The sequence below is a fragment of the Pholcus phalangioides genome, unplaced genomic scaffold (genome assembly GCF_987345545.1).
Source record: "Pholcus phalangioides strain wild (caught in Gottingen) unplaced genomic scaffold, Ppha-v1.0 ptg000017l_1, whole genome shotgun sequence".
Lineage (NCBI taxonomy): Eukaryota > Metazoa > Arthropoda > Arachnida > Araneae > Pholcidae > Pholcus > Pholcus phalangioides.
In genome coordinates, this window is record NW_028301610.1 from 63,216,447 (window position 1) to 63,230,164 (window position 13,718).

Genomic DNA, 13,718 nt, shown 5'->3' on the forward strand with positions numbered 1-13,718 from the left:
ATTAATTATACATTAATTATGAGTATATAGAGTAATTGTAATGTTCTGGAAAGATATATTTTTGTTTTAATAACCCCTAGTATAAATAAATTTTCGAAATTAAAAGCGACAAAGTGAATGAAGAGAATATTTAAAAATATAAATGAATTAGGCTTTACAACATATACGTTGTTCCGTTTTCCAATATTTGTTTATTTTATAGAATTTATTTTTTCAAATCTGATACTCCCTAAATATTTCACATAAAAATGAGTGAAATTCATTGAAAAAATGAAGGAAAGTTTTCATCAACTTGATCGAATTGAGTCAAATTTCGTTACAGCAACATCCTAGCTTCTGCGAAAACGCGCCAAATGTAATAGCGCAGAACCTGTTCTTTCCCCGACAATACTGCTCATCTTTTCTTCACGTTCGACAAGTTTTATGAATAGCGTGCGCGGTCTATTTATATCTTAAGTCTATGCCTTCAACCAAGTCTATGTCCCTCTGTAGGTATGGTGTCAAAAACCGTACAGCACACTCCAGTCCAGGACGAACTAAGCCTCGAAAAAGCGGAAGAATGACTTCAGGAGAACGCGAAGAGACTTTTTTGAAAATGAGACCAAGCATTCTATTCGCTTTTTTGACCACCGCTGAACAATGTTCAGAAAACCTAAGCCACTCGTCAATGAGAATTCCCAAGTCGGTGACCCTAGTTACCATTCAACTCGTGTTGAAAAGAACCGTGGGTTGTTCGAACCATAAAGAGCGACTATGCCCTTATCAATGCTAAACGTCATGCTCCATTCATTTGCCCATGCTGCAATCCTGTTTAAGTTGGTCTGGAGCAACTCCCTATCGCTTTGATTCCCGATTACCCCCATTAGCTTCACATCATCTGCGAATTTGATAGTAATCCCATCGATACCCTGATCGAGTTTATCGATAAAAAAGTAAAAAAGTATAGGGCCAAGGACACTTCCCTGAGGAACTCCACTTGTGACGTATGTCCAACCAGAGAATTCCCCGTTCACCATAACTCGTTGCGACCTATCTCTTAACCACGATTCTATCCAATTCAGCAAGTTGCCCCCAATTCCAATCTCATGTAAACGCTTCAAGAGTTTGCCATGGTGGACCCGATCGAATGCCTTCTGGAAATGAAAGTAAACAACGTCGACATTTTTGCTCTTACCCAAAGCCTTAGTCACGTGATCATAGAAGCAAAGGAGGTTAGTTACACATGACTTCCCCTTCCTGAACCCATGCTGATTATCCGACAATACATTATTCTCGTCTATGCACTTCACAAACTGCCTTTTGATGATAATTTCCAAAATTTTCGAGAGGGAGCTCGTCAAACTCACTGGACGATAATTGGACACAGCTTCTCTACTACCCTTCTTAAATATCGGAACAACGTTAGCAAGTTTCCAATCTCTTGGGACGATACCCTTAGCAACACTACTCCTGTATATCTGTGCGACTGGCCCCAACAATTCATTAGTACATTCCCTGAGGACCCTGGGATAGATATCATCTGGTCCTGGTGCTTTGCTCGCACATACATTTCTTAGAAGATTTAGGACCTCCACGCCTTCTACTTGAACATCGTTGAGGGTTTTATTACCCCATGCAACACCCGTATATCGAATATCATTATCTCCATTAAAAACCGACGCGAAAAAGTCATTGAAAGCATTACACATGCCTACATTGCTCTCTACCCTAGAGCCTCCTATCAAGAGGGGGTGCCAACTGTCCCCTTACATCCATTATTGACGTATCAAAAAAATGATTTTGGGTCAGAGCCAATGTTATCTGCCATAACATTGGCTCTGACCAATGAGCTTTGTAATTTGCAAGTTTTCTATATATTTATGTTGTTTTTTTTAGCATTTTTATTATTTTTTCCATTGTGTTTCAATGTACTTGTATTGTACTACTATGCGTGTATTGAATGTACAATTGCAAAGAATACCGGAGCCAATCTAGATTTTTATTGTCAGATTCGTGTTCAGCGCAACACATTACATAGGAATTGACTGTTTTTATTCACACACACGACGCAGAAAAGTTTTCAAAATTTGTTGTCTAGTGATTATCACAGGTACTGTTGGACAGTAAATGATTTAAAAAAAAACCTGGATTATACCGGAAACAATAGAAATAATTAAATTCCATTTTAAAATTGGATTCCGCATTGATTTTCCATTAGAGGTAGGAAACACAATCGAGGAGAAAATGTCTCAATCAATATTGTAATTATTTTTTAGAATTCCATTATACAGATATATACGATTTGCCTAGTAATATGTCATTATATTTTTCAATAACAAAGTCTTCTATCGCTTTGAGAATACGTCATTTCATGAAATAGTGGGCAAGAAAAAAAAAGAGGGTCAACGAATCAGAATCGAGAAAGGATGATAATAAATACCAATAAAATATTTAAATATTCTAAAAACAAATATTTCATGAACTTCCGGTATGGAAGATATTATAAATGACTGGATTTTATTATTTCTCTTTCTGTATAATGATAACTCCATTGTTCAGGCCATTGATGATAATGATGGTGAAACTCGTTCTCATTGCCGTTGACCGTTTTTTTAATCTTTTTATGGGATTCTCATTTCAGTGACTTGTTCCCTAAGGCAACGTTTGGATTAGGTCTTAAATTGCTCAAATATACGGATTCGCCTCGTAGATATGGTAATCTAAAAAATACTTATCGATGATTTCAACCCATATATAAAAGCATTTGAATCTCTCATAACCCCCTTGGGGGTTGAATTTTTAGCAATCCCTTACAAATGCCTCTACATTATAACATATAATACTGACCAAATTTCATATTTATAGCCTCAGCGGTTTCGGCTATATAACTTTTGAACTTCCTTATGGTCCCCTTAGGGATCGAATTCCGAAAAACCCCTTCTTAGTGAGTCATGAAATGAAACTACTGATCAAATTTCATATTTATAGTTTCAGCGGTTTTCGCTCGGCGTGATTTCTCTATATAACCTTTCAATCCCCTTTCCCCAGTAGCATAATTGGCATAAAACAATATCTGGGCCATATCGTTATAAATTGGAATGTCAGAGAAATATCAGATACCATAACTACGATGCAGAACAATCTCGTCCTAGATGGCGCAAAAAAAATTATTTATGATATCAATGCATTAAGTCTAATTTTTCAGTCCAATATGTATTTGATTCCATGTGAATTATCTTTGCTTTGAAGGACAACAACTTGGATCAATAAATCATTTTAATATATTTTGAAATACATAGATATATATCGTGAATCTGACAAAAAATATCTATGTCAGATTCACGATAAAGACCCGTGTTATCTTAAGATAGATCTATCTCAGGAGACACACATCTATATCCTGAACGTGACATAGATCTATCTTAGAAGACATATATCTATATCCTGAACCTAAACATAGATCTATATCGTGAAATCAATATGTTGATAAATCAAAAACATTTCATAAATTATAATTGAATCCATATTCTACTGTATGTGGGTTTTATATCGTAGATGTTGTCATTTTAGGAGGAGTAAGAACTTAATCCACCAAATTGCCGCTTTATAATTGTACATAATTTTTAATTTAGAAAAATTTACTCTTGTTTGTGTTATATATATATATATATGTGTGTGTTTTTCTCAAAATTATTTATTATTATTGGGTTTTTTAATGTTTTGTTGATTTTTTACCATACATTGAGAATTTTGACTTTTTAGTGCTGCGTGTTTTTTTTCTCTGTATTTTTTATTCTATTAGTATAAATTAATAATTTTAAATAAATAATTAATACATAGCATATTACATCAATTTTCATACATTATTTTGTCTTTCTTTATGTTGTGTGTTTTTGTATTATATAATTTTCTTAATTATAATATAAATTTTCAATCATTAGCCTCTATATCATGAATGTCTCACATTTTTTTTTTTAAATAAATAAATAAATATTTTATTTGTTTCCAAAGTTAAATAATACATGAAACAGTGAAATCTCAATATTTGTTGTCAAGAGGCCTGAGCCTGTACAGAGCAACTAATTAAAGATAAAGACGAAAGAAACAAAAAAATAACACAAAACTTATAATAATAATAAAAAAAAAGTTAAATAATGAAATGAATTTTCAAATAAATTTTTGTAATAATTATGCTGATATACAAGTTCACATTTGATATAATAACAATTGATATGAGGCTGATATGACAACCATATTTTTATGGGCATCTTTTTATCAGCCACCTCGTTGGGCATTTTGCCTGTTGTGGCGTTGTATTTGTATTTGTATATGAGGCAACTACAGGCGTATGGACAATAATATAATTCGCTTCTATAATTGAAAATATACATCTATATCGTCTATTGCTATTAGAAATTCAAAAAGTGATTTTTTAAATGATGCAAACCTAGATATATTCTGCATTGCCAACGGTAAAGCATTAAATAGTTTAGGAGCAAGGTAGTAAAAATGTTTGCGAAATATTTCTTTTCTAAATGAGGGTATGCAATAAATTTCGTTTGGTCTTCTCAATGATATGGACTCTCTTTGAGTGCATATTGATTTATTACGATATATGTAGAGTATGATTCGGTAGATGGCGTTATGTCTTATGGGGAGTAGATTTAAATTTCTATAAATTGAGATTTGAGAACGAGCACTGTAAATAGTTTTAAAACATCTGTTTTGAATAGAACAAATAGGCAGCAGATTTGTCTTGTAATCGCCACCCCAGATGATGATACCATAATTGACAATTGAATAAAACCAGGCATAGTAAATTTCTCTCAGAAATTCTGCTGTTACCTTTTGTTTCAGATAATAGAATTTATATACAATAAAACGTAGTTTTTTCGCTATTTCTAGTGCATGAAGTTTCCATTTTAGATTGCTATTAATATTAAGTCCTAGATATTTGATATTTTGTACCTGCTGAATTTTTTGGCAGGAACAGTCGAGGTTCATCAAACATATTGGGCTATGGAATTTTAGATTAAAATCAATTTCAGAGTAAATTAAGTTGAAATGAATGACTTTAGTCTTTGAAAGATTTAGGGTTAAATCATTGGCTAGGAACCACTTTCTGATTAAGCACATGTCTTGATTTATTTTAGTTGTTAGTGTATTAAGATCGTTGGAAGAATATAAAAGAACTGAATCATCGGCGTAAGTAATCATAGTACCATGAATATTTAGTTTACATAAGTCGTTTATGAATATTATAAAAAGTAAGGGGGCTAAATTTGATCCTTGGGGGACTCCTCTCTGTATAGTGATATAGTCACTTAGTGTGTTTTTAATTTTAACTCTTTGTTTACGATTGGTTAGATATGAAATGAACCAGTTCAATGTATTACCTCTGATTCCAGCAGAACTGAGTTTCTCAATGAGAATTGAGTGATTTACATTGTCATAAGCTTTTGAGATGTCTAAAAATATGGCCAGGGTAAATTTACAGCTGTCAATACTGTTATAAACAAATTTAGAGAAGTTTAATAGAGCGTTTTCGGTACCACGTCCTTTATGTAACCATATTGATTTACAGCAAAGAAATTTGTTAGGTTAAGGAATTTATAAATTCTAGATGATAAAAATTTTTCTATAACTCTAGAAAAAATTGGGAGAATCGATATAGGTCTGTAATTAAAAATGGAATTTTTCTCTCCAGATTTATAGATCGGAGTGATGGTTGCTCGTTTTAAGGAATCAGGAAATGTGGCTGAATAAAAAGAAGTATTAATAAATTTTGTTAGAAATTCGACATTATTTCGTGCAAATTCTTTAATAAGATATATACTGTTTCCATCGTAGTCAGGTGTAAAATTCTTGTAGAAGCTGTTTAGATTATTTAGGACTTCAGTATTATCTACATCAAACAAAACAAAAGAATTTACAGTTGGATATAAATAATTTTTGAATTCATTAGCGTGGTTAAAAGCTAGATTACCATTGTTGATATCTTTAAAATGGGCGTTGAATTGATTTGCAAGTTCCAAGCTGTTAGAAAAAATTGGAAAAATTGAATTTTGGTTTTTATGATTGATGGTATTATTAATGAATTTCCATTTCTGATGGTTTGAATTACATTTAATAAATTGTTTTCTATAATATTCGTTTTCAGTGTTTATGATTTTCAATTTCAGTTCCCTAGCTACACAATTATAAGCAGTTTTAAATAATAAATCATGAGGATGTTTCCTTAATCTGATATATAATTTTTCTTTTCTCTTGATCAGGGCATAGATTTCAGACGTCATCCAATTTTTTTTAAATTTGTTGTTACGATATGTTACAAACTTAAAGTTATTGTTAATAGAGTTCAGAGTGGATGTAAAATACTGAAATTGTAAATTTAAGTCGATATTATTCAACCAGAGGTATTTATAATTGTTAAAATAAGTTGAAAGTTTTTTTTTATCTAATAATTTTGTAATTTCTTTTGTAATTTTTGTGTGTACATGAAAATGAATAAATTTGATCTCCGACTTACAGGTTTAAAATTATTACTTGTGATTTGATATTATAATAACAAAGTGTAGCCAGTCATGTCGTGAGACCAGAAAGGGAAAGTAGACCGGAGTTCAAACCCCCACCTTGGAAATTTTTTTAATATTTATTTCGAAAGGGCGCCATCTATCGTCCAAAAGTTGAGGTATTTGCATATGTCACATTCACGATATAGATTTATTCATATCTGACGATGCCTCTTTTATGCCTTTTTAAGGATATCATGGGCTGATAAAGATCAATATTGGAAACTGAAATTTTACGATATAGATCTATATTTTTGTGCTACTATGGTTATGACTCCCTCGGGGATCGAATTTCGAAAATCCCTTTCTTAGTGAATCTTTACGTCATGAAATAAGACTACTGACCAAATTTCATATTCATAGCTTCAGTGGTTTCGGCTCGGTGATGATGAATGTTACCAGGACATGTTACCAGCAGACTGCTGATGATTCGTAATCTACCGTACCATAATTCACGAGTCAGATCAAGAACTTCTTCAACATAATCTTAATTCCATCTCCCAATGGTGCTCAACGTGGCAAATGTCTCTCAACATTACTAAAATGGTTCCATGAGAGTTTCACGTAAACTTTCACCTCTCGAATTTTCTTACTCTATAATTAACTCCACTACATCCCAGGTTTCTGAATATGAATACTTCGGTGTCATCATTTCTGTAGACCTGGGATGGAATAAATATATCGATTATATCTATCAGAAATGTCTCAGTAAACTCGTCTTTCTTCGCCGTAAACTTAAGCATTCTACTCGCGATGTTAGGTCGGGTTCACACTGGACTGATACAATAAGCGGTACAACCCGCAACTCGACACGGATTGGTTAAAAAACTTGAAATTCACGTTTTTAACCAATCCGTATTGGATCCACCGACTGCTTTAAATTTAGTTTCTTTCCGCATACCATAGTTAACTGGAACATACTCCCCTCCACACTGTTGTTGATTCATCCAGGTCCTTTATAATTTTCGAAAAATGTAAAACATTACTTCTGTCACTATCAATCGCCTTCTCATGTATAGGCCTCGACCAACATTATACTACAAATAAATAAATGCTATTTTATATACAGGGTGCATAGGTAACAGGGCGTATGGCATTTTACTGGCGAACCGTTGATTCCAGATGCATACTTCCAATTAGATAAAGTATCTACCACGTTTGGTACGTTATTTTTCAATTAAAAGTTTGCTTAGGTGAAAATTCGCCGACAACAATTAACCACTGGGAAAATTCACCGACAAGAATTAACCACTGGGAAAATTCACCGACAGCAGTTCGACACCGGTGAGTGAGGTAGTGATTGTCCGAGGATGGATGGTCGCTCTCCGCTATGCATACAAAGGTTTTTAACAGCTGGCCCAACGTCCTTTCACTTTTCAAGCGAGCAATGACTGAGTGCGTTAATGAATGAGTGAGAGTGATTGATGCGTGAGCGACCTAGTGAGTGATTTGGTGATTGAGTGAATGAGTGACCGAGTGAGTTGCTACCTAATAAGTGAATGATAGAAGTAAGTACTAGTGAGTAAATTTGTGACAGGGTGAGTCTAAACTCACCCTGTCACAAATATGGTCACTATATATACATACATACATATATATATATATATATTTTAGAGTTTCTAAGTACAATATTCGCAGAGATTTTCGAATTGAAAAATCGGAGAAATGTTGGGAAAGTGTAAATGAGGGAAAGGAGTGTTGTCTGTTAGTTTTTGCTGTTCTTTCCCTACTGTTCTCCGATTTTTGAAAACAAATATCTTAGTAAATATTGCATTTAGAAACATGACATTTTTCAGGAGATACAGGACAATAACTTGGAAGCTGGAGCACAAGGTGGACTGTATAAAAATTTAGATTTTTTTTATTTTGTGGTGCACTGCATTTTCACTCTGAAAACTGTTACGGGGTAATTTGTGAATATCTTTTGAGCATTTTCTAAATTGATAATATATCTCTACGACGGACGGTTGACAAAGGCCGTGCTAGCACTTACAGGACACCCTGTATATTGACTGAAAATTCTGCACAATTATAAAAAATAATAATAATGATTATAATAAATAAAAGGAGAAGGGGAAACATAAAATACTTCACATAAAGTTGACGGTGGCAGCTGTGGTAGGTTGGCGGTTGCTTGAGATTGGCGTGAATTTTCTTTAGGCCACGAATTACACTATGAAAGTTTTACTAAAGTTTTTTTTATAAAACTTGAAAAATTTAATTAATGAGTTTATTGGTTCCATTTACTATGATTTAACTTATGAGCTTTATCGGTTAGGTTTTTCAAATGTTATAAAATAACTTTTATCAATCTTTTATAGTGTAATCCCAGCCTTAAATCTGCATTTCGCCATATCATCCTTATTTTCCTTAGGCCGGCATTACACTATAAGCGTTTTAGGCAAGTTCCTAACTTGAAAAACGCAACTATTAAGCGCATGTAATACATTCGCTTCAATGCAATCGATACGTTTATTGGTTGCATTTTTCAAGTTTTATTAAAGAACTTTTTTAAAACTTTTACAGTATAATACCAGACTTAGATAAATCCAAGCGATATCTTTGCTTTTTTTTTGCTGACAATCTTCTTCTTTTGGGCAATCCTTATTATTTGCCTTAAAAATTTATGAACCACTCCCCAAGCACACAGTTAACTCCAGCAACACCATCAAAACAAGCAATATTACGTATTAAAGTATTATTATCATCATCTGAGCTGAAAGAGAGAGAGAGAGAGCGGTCACAACCACAAAATTAAGTTTCTTCTCGGCAAATCGTGACGAACGGCACCGGGCTCTATTTCATTATTATATATAATTTTTTCTTCACGGGGCCACCTTTAGGCTTTAACTAAGAAAGAAACTCGGACAGGTGATACTAGTCACGCATACGATGGTATTCGAATTAATCATCGTCGTCCTATAAAAACTCGAGGACAAAGAACATTGCCGTGTTCTAGTTGCCTTTTCTTCTACGTAATGAAACAGCTTGTTGTTGTATATCGATAATATATTTTAATATTTTTTGCGTTTTATTTATTTTTTGTAAGACGTGACGTGAGAAAGTTTTGAGAAACTTTCTTTTCCGTATTTTAATAACGAGTATATTCGTCACTGAACATTATTTTACCCTCCGTCGAGGTTAAATAAAACCAATTTTTCCTTTCAAATAACCTTAATGCTGTTGTGTGTAATGTTCGGTAGAGATGAGAAATTTTTTTTAGTTCGGCGGGATAAATTGGAACTTCCCACGGAGCCCGCGGGCCACCAACTCACGAAATTTGGTGACATCTGAAAAAAAGGTCAATGGGGCCCCGAATAAAGAAAATTAATTGAAGAGGTTTTTTTTTTCTGAAATTATGTCTTTTATAAGTTATCAATTTTGATTAGTTCTGGAATAATATTTTTTCGCTGATTATGAAAATATTTCTGATTAATTAATTACCGATTAAATTATTCAATTTTGAGATTAATTTGAATCTACAATATATTATTTTTTATTATTTTATTAATCATCATCTGAAATCAAGTTGTTTTTTTCACTAATTTTGAAATTATTTGTTTGAAAAATTCATAAATTATTTCTTTCATCAATATTCTAGAAATATTTCTTCCATTAATTCAGTTTTCATTTATTTGTTCTGGAATTAATTCTTTCATTTATTTTGAATAAATCGTTTTTCAATGTTTTCAAACATTTTCTGATAATGGCCGGCGGGCACGGCAAAAAGCAGCAAGAGCCAAATGTGGCACGCGGGTTGAAGACCCCTGCTTCAAGTGATTTGTGGTGGTCTTGATTATATGAGCTTCCATAAGTTTCACATATCTCTAATTACTTATTTTTTTGTAAATTTTCAAAAAAATGCATTGAAAACAGCTTGCGCGCATGATAAAATACCATTGTAATACCGGTGTAATTGAATAAAAATCAATTCAAAATAAAGGGTAAAAAATTAAAATTTAAAATTAAATTTTTAAATTAAATTTTAAAATTAAATTTTTAAATTAAATTTTTAAATTAAATTTTAAAATTAAATTTTTAAATTAAATTTTTAAATTAAATTTTTAAATTAAATTTTTAAATTAAATTTTAAAATTAAATTTTAAAATTAAATTTTTAAATTAAATTTTTAAATTAAAAAAAATTTTAATTTTAAGTTTAATTTTGCTTATTCGAATTACTCGCTAACCGAATCGCTTGTTATCCAAAGTTTTACTGCAGCTATATTCACGTTATTGTTTAACCGGAAATTCGGAAAAATGCCTCTCTTACTACGGGAGCGTAAAAAACATGTCCCATTTTTTCACGGGAATACGTCTTATACGGGATACGTTTGCAAAAAGTTGTGTAACGAAATTATTTAAATGCTCATGTGTGTCAGGAAGTATCAAGAATATATCAGTGTTTTGATGTGTCGGTGCTGGCAAGTCTCGTTAAGACACATTCAATGATACCACTCTGATTTTCATACGTCTTCTGGTCTGGGCACCAACTTTGCAGCCCACTTCGTAACGTGATTTTTTTTACGCTGTATCTCTGGAGGTTCACAACATAAATAAAAGTCAATAGTGTCGCCCCTGATAGCTATTATTAAAACAAATCAAATGGTACTATTTTGGTTTTGATACCTCTTCTGGGCACTAGGCTCGCAGCCCTCTTGTGTAACAAAATTGTTTTATGCTATATCTCAGGAAATTAAGAACGCAAATAGACGACAATGGTGTCGTCTGTTAGATATTTCGAAGAAAAATCCGATGGTACTCATTTCATTGTGTCAGTACGTACCACGCAGTTCCAGGTACAAAAAACGTATTCACGTCAAACTTGCGGACGTGCAATGACACAGCCTAAACCAATTTTTTTAGTTTCCTTTTGTGAAAGATAGATAACAATCAAACTCAGATGTTGCAAATTGAGTACTATCGAAAAAACAGGGTGATACAAGCGTAAAATTTAGGTTCGAACCCAAAATCACCTACACGCTAGTGATTGGAGCATGGGCGGAGATACGGGGGGTGGGGCGTGGGGAGACATTGCCCCCCCCCCCCCAGCATCAAAGGTGAAGTCTACAGATCTAATGCATATATGTATAGATGAATCGACATCATCATCATCATCATCTTGCCCCCCCTTCCAGCAATAATGACCGTGGCCCCCCAGATTTCCAAGTCTATCTCCGCCTATGGATTGGAGCCAGACACTCCACCACTACTCATTACTATGTACGCCCTCCCATACAAGTGCAAGCAAACTTCCTTAATGTTTAAAACATAATTGTCAAATCGTACCAATACCAGCGCTAGGCAGCTGAAATGTATAGTGTGATACATATAAACATTATCATTTTAGTTAAAATTTTAAAATTGAAATTGCATAGAGCTAAAAGCAAAGGTGACTGACAAAGGCAGTATACAGATTGACTGGAAAATTTCAAAGCAGGATTTTGAATATGACAAATTGTCAAATTGGAATAATTGAAGATTATATCAAATCCAATGCTTGGCTCTTCATCGGGGACGTGGGGAGTACACCCCAACGCTGGCCGAGAGCAACATGTGTCTGAGAGTAGTTGAGCAATGTCCAAAGTACTCGAGAACACCCTACGTTTCGCCATACAGTACTAAGGAAGTCCAAGAACATAGAAATTTCAACATACATTTGAATTGAATGAATTTGAACAAAGAAAAATATAAATAAATAAAACAAAAATTAAAATATATAAAATTCAATAAAATCATAAAGAAATGTCGAAGCAACAAACAAAAAAAATGCATGTGAGAAATAGCTTTACCTGTATATATAACTAGAATATCTGCGCATAAGCCATCTATACGACATTTAAAGAATTTCATCTTAAAAAAGAATTTCTAATCATCACAGGATGATTGATGAACAAGCTACTACGTCCCACACCTGAGGATGATAGGAGCGATGAGGGGTAATGTGAGGAGGAGGAAGTGCATGTTATCGTATCTTGTTTATTTTAGTTGCATTTTTTTGTAACTGATTTATACTTTGTGATCTTATCAAAACATCTTAAAATATCATTGCGAAAATTATGTAAACAGTCCTTATTTACCATTTATTATGCCATTTTTTACCTGTAAATAGCCATTATCGCATTTCTCGGTAAATCTCGTCAAATTGACGACGAACTTGGCACGTTCGGCGACAGCGCAGATACGTTGGTGACGTCATGACGATACACTCAGCAACACTACTACTGTAAATCTGCGCGACTGGCCCCAACAATTCATCAGCACATTTCCTGAAAACCATAGAATAGATATCATCTGGTCCTAGTGCTTTGCTCGCACATACATTTTTTAGAAGATTTAGGACCTCCACATCTACAACTTGAATATCGTTGAGGGTTTTATTACTCCATGCAACATCCGTATATCGAATATCATTATCTCCATTAAAAACCGACGCGAAAAAGTCATTGAAAACACTACACATACCTGCATTGCTCTCTACCTTAGACCCTCAAATACAAATACAACGCCACAACAGGCAAAATGCCCAACGAGGTAGCTGAGAAAAAGATGCCCATAAAAAAATGCATGCTCCCCCCCATCTTCCTATCGAGAGGGGGCCAACTGTCTCCTTACATTCATTATTGACATATCTACAAAGTAATTTTGGGTCAGACCCAATGTTATCTGCCAACTTAGATTCAACTTCCTTTTTACTATTCCTTGTCTCTTTCTTCAACGCTCTTCTTTTATCAGTAAGCAATGACAGGTCACCTCATCCACTTTTATACTCTCTGAACGCTCTTCTCTTTTCAAGATAAAAGTTACGCACGCTATCCGTGAACCACGGGGGGGGGGGGCTTTTTTCGAACAAAGGATATGACGTCGTGTAAAACAGAGGACACAGCCTCGTACTAAATTCCTCCCATTGACTAACCACCCCGACTGATTCCAACCGGTCTTAGAAAACTTCCGCTAACCTTCCTCTCAAAACATTAAAGTTAGTTCTCCGAAAACAAAGAACCAGTCTTTTGTTATCAATCTTAGTCGAAGTAAAGTTACAGAGAAAACTGACGACACGATGATCAGTGGAAGAAAACATGTCCCCCACCAAAACATGTTCAACAAGATCCTCGGAACTAGTGAGAACTAAATCGAAAATAGCGGTACCCCTAGTGGCTTCTGATAC

The 13,718-nt window shown here is 33.8% G+C and overlaps 1 protein-coding gene and 1 long non-coding RNA gene across 2 annotated transcripts in view; one reads left to right on the forward strand and one right to left on the reverse strand.

Moving 5' to 3' along the window:
- The window catches only part of LOC149074617 (uncharacterized), a 139,597-nt gene extending 127,166 nt beyond the window's left edge, over positions 1 to 12,431 (reverse strand). Inside the window, exon 1 of the long non-coding RNA XR_016194486.1 lies at positions 12,343 to 12,431. This is a non-coding gene — a long non-coding RNA (uncharacterized LOC149074617). The remainder of the gene's footprint in view (positions 1 to 12,342) is intronic.
- The window catches only part of LOC149074620 (uncharacterized), a 102,691-nt gene that overhangs the window by 47,215 nt on the left and 41,758 nt on the right, over positions 1 to 13,718 (forward strand). The gene's annotated exons all lie outside the window — the stretch shown is intronic.